The following is a 4,352-nucleotide window of genomic DNA, read 5'->3' as shown; positions in this document are numbered from 1 at the left end:
ACTTAGGAAAGCAATGATTATTCCAATTCATAAAATGTTTCGAATGAGTTGTAAAAAACGAAACATGTGGAATTGAGTGGGAGTCGGTGATGGACAAGAGTTGGTCGTCACACATCCAATCAAACACATTTATATTCTCAACAAACAACTAGTTAGTGGTTAAGTCGAGGTCAATCCATGGGACAGTGTGCTTTGGGTTCTAAGTCTAACTATCTCAATTTATGCTAGTGTCACAATTTGTTGGGGTTTGTAGTTGTGTTCTAAACTAATGCAAGCAGTAAAGTAAAACAAGCAGTAAAAGGAAGGATGTAAACAAATTATTAAAAGTATGAGGATATCAGGGGTTCATAGGGGATTCATGGGAGTTAACCATACAAACATGTTCACAAAGTTCCAAGCAATTATTGTTGTAAAGGAACCGAGTTGGTGTATGTATTACGGTTCGTAGGAAGAGTTGGGTCCCGGAGCCGAATCGATTAGATTGTACAACACCTAAAAGTCGACTTACTTTCCTCCTAATCACTTCTATGCATGGTCTAACTAGACTCGAGTTGGTTTATATCTTACAAGTCAAGTTGAATAGATAAGAGATGGTTGTAAATGCAAGGATTTATAGGCTTAGCATTTCATCAAACATAAGATGTGCATAGGTTGACATCACAACAAGCAAGCAGATTAATTATGAAGACATTGTGTGTGAGAAGCCTCAAAAGATTCAGGATGCTTTCCTAGATTTTTATGTTAAGCTCTTAGGGACCTCTGAGGATGTGCTGAAGCTAAGTTCTAATGTTATCAGAATGGGGAAGGTGTGTACTACTGCCCATATGGAGTTACTTATGTCTCCAGTCTCTGATGTTGAAATTAAGAAGGCCATGTTTTCCATTCCTGGTCATAAGGCTGCTGGGCCTGATGGCCATTCGAGTGCCTTTTTTAAGGATGCTTGGGATATTGTGTGGGGGGGGGGGGGGGTCTGTTTGTAAGGCCATTCAAGATTTCTTTCACTCTGGTAAGTTGCTTAAACAACTTAATCATACCCTCATCACACTCATTCCTAAGTGTGCAATGCCTCAAAATATGACTCAGTTTCGACCTATTTCTTGTTGCAATGTGGTGTATAAGTGCATTTCTAAGCTACTTTGTAATAGACTTGCTGAGGGGTTGCCTGATGTGATTAGTGATAATCAAGGGGGATTCGTCAAAGGTAGGAGTATTGTAGAAAATATTCTTATTTGTCAGGATATTGTGAGGTTATATAATAGGAAGTCAGTTTCTCCTAGGTTTCTCATGAAGGTTGATCTGAAGAAAGCTTATGATTCAGTCAACTGGGATTTCCTAGAAGGGATGATGGCTGCCTTGGACTTTCCTGAGCCCTTTGTTGCCTTGGTTATGGAGTGTGTTAGGACTGCCAATTATTCCTTGGTTCTTAATGGAAATACTTTTGGGTTTTTCAAGGGTAAGAAGGGGCTAAGACAAGGTGATCCTCTGTCTCCCCTTCTTTTTACAATCTCTATGAAAAATCTGAGTAGAGTTCTTTCTTATGTTACTGAGAATATGGGTTTCAAGTATCACCCTCTGTGCAGTAAACTTAAGCTCTCCCATTTAATGTTTGCTGATGATCTCCTTTTATTTAGTAAGGGTGATACTGGCTCTATTATGGTTCTTCTGAGAGCCTTTGCCACTTTCTCTAGGGCTTCTGGGTTGCAGATGAGTACCTCCAAAACTAATGCCTATTTCAATTGAGTTCCTGGGGGGTTAAGGCTGATATTTTACAGATAGCTGGGTTCCAGGAAGGGAGTTTGCCTTTTAAATATTTGGGAATCCCTATTACTGCTGGCAGAATGACCAGAGTTCAATGTCAAGTGTTGATTGAAAAGCTCACTGCTAGAATTTCTAGTTTTGGCACTAGACACCTCTCTTATTCTGGTAGGTTGGTTTTGATTAATTCAGTCCTCACTTCTTTGTACTCTTATTGGATGAATACTTTTATCATACCCAAAGGAGTCTTGAGTAGACTGAACTCCATTTGCAAAAACTTTCTATGGGATGGGACGATTGATCATCTCAGAGTTCCTCCTGTCTGTTGGGAGAAACTTTGTTCACCAAAGAATGAAGGTGGACTTTGTATCAGAGATAGTTTTGTTTGGAATACTGCTGCTATTGGTAAGTTAGTGTGGTGGGTCTATTTTAACCCTGATAAGCTGTGGGTTAAATGGGTTAGCCAGATTTATTTAAAAGGATAAGCTTGGCCTGAGTATTAACCCAGTGGAGATTTGAGCTGGGGGTGGAAATCTATATGTAGGGTTAGAGACAAGTTGAGCCAGGGCTATGTTCAGAGGCAGTGGGTGTTGGATACTAAGGGGTATACTTTGAAGAGTGGTTATGAGCTGTTACGTGTGAAGTACCAACCTGTAGTGTGGCATAAAGCAATTTGGAATCTGTGGTGTGTGCCTAAACACAGGTTTATTTGTTGGATGATGGTCAGGAATGCTCTGCAGGTTAAAAGCAAGCTGTTTCAGCTTGGAATCAGTCCTAATGATCTTTGTTTGCTATGTGGAGTTGCTAATGAGACACATGTGCATCTGTTTGAGCAATGTGTCTATAGTAGGAGTATTTTGCAGGAAATGGCTATGCTTTGTCAGATTTCTCTCCCATCTGTGAATCTTTTGCAGTGGGTCTGGAAGCAAAAATGGGCTAAAGCTAGAAAGGGGATTGTGATGTGTGCTTTCATGGCCTGTTATTACCAGATCTGGATGATGAGGAACAGGGCTCGTGTGGAGTTTAACTTACCCAGACCGGCTGTTGCTCTCCATCAGGCTAGGAGTAGTGCAAAAATGCGAATTAATGTGCTCAGTAGTCATTTAGATCATTGTACTAGATCATGGGTAGAGAGCATTGATTTATGTAAATAGGGGTCTTCCCCTATTTGAAATTGTTAGTCTGTAAAATGGTAGGTTGTAAAACCATTGTTTGTGCTTAATGGAAACTTACATTTCACCAAAAAAAAAAAAAAAATTATGAAGACATATTAGATTAAGCATGATTAATCCCCATGTTTGTTTTCCCTAATTACCCACTAATCCTAGTTAAGAGACTACTCACTCATTATCAAGTTTAACATGCTAACAAGGTTGTCAATCATATTAACAAGGCAAAACATGATGAACAAGTTAGAAAGATTAACAATAATTAAAACAAGGATTAAGAGAATTATACCTTTGGAGATTGCAAAATAATAATGCAAAGAATAATAGAAGTACTTGATGATTGATGGAAGGTTGTCAATCTCCCAATAAACCCAAATGATCTTCTAATTACCCAATAATAAACTTGAATTACACAATAATAAACTTGAACAATAATTAAGGAAAGATTAATGTGTAATTTTATGGAAAGATTAAAGGATAATCTATTCTAATCTACTCCTAATCTAATCTAAGGAAAGTTCATTTAATCTAAGAAAGCTTGGTTAAGAGAGCTTTACAAATGGGGTATATATAGTAGTACATCATTAGGTTAAGCAAGGGTAAATTAGTAAATAACAATGCTAATTGTTGAGTAGGGAAATGCTCCTCTCGATGAAATATGCTAGTCTCCTTTTTGCTAGTCCTTCAGAAATATGCGCATCTCGAGTGGAACAAGGAAGAGGACGTTTTGCACTGTGAAGGAATCCGAGCGGATTGTGGGTCGGGACGCTCGGAGTGTAGCGGGGGGAGACGAGCGGATCGAGCACAGGACGCTCGGATCTTAAAGCAGTGTTCTTCTTCATTCTTGTCTGTCAAAAAATCCGAGCGTCTTTGAAGGGGAGACGCTCGTCCTGCAGGAGACGAGCGGATTGGGTCTCGGGACGCTCGTCCTGGCGGACAGTTTCTCTATTTGAGCTCGGATTGTAAAACAGACGTCATTTTCTTATCCGGACTCCTATTGGAGTGATTCAAAAGCCTAGATCACTTGATTTTTTGACGCCGTTTCATCTAGCATACTTTCAGAGTCAAAGGAGCAACTCTTTGTTTGGGTTTCGAGCAATTTCTTCTTGCATTGACTTCCTTCTCGTCATCCTTGCTTTTTAACCCTATGATCCTTCTATATACTCTTTATTCCTACATCCTTGGTCATCATTCTTGCCTCCTATTCATACTAGTCCATCCAATATCATCAAAAAGCTTCCAAATATGCATGGGAGACGGGAATTTCCGCCTAATTGTCTTCTTTCCTATAAAACATACGAAATGTACTAGGAAAGTAAAATAGGAAGTATTTGACGAATAAAATGGCTATGGAATGTTATATTAGTATGCAAAATAGGCTCAATTAGGGGACTAAATGTGTGCAAATAATGTTCACATCAAATATCC

This window comes from Silene latifolia, chromosome 10 (genome assembly GCF_048544455.1).
Source record: "Silene latifolia isolate original U9 population chromosome 10, ASM4854445v1, whole genome shotgun sequence".
NCBI classification, from domain to species: domain Eukaryota; kingdom Viridiplantae; phylum Streptophyta; class Magnoliopsida; order Caryophyllales; family Caryophyllaceae; genus Silene; species Silene latifolia.
The sequence above is the reverse complement of the archived record's forward strand: the minus strand, read 5'-3'. Positions refer to the sequence as shown.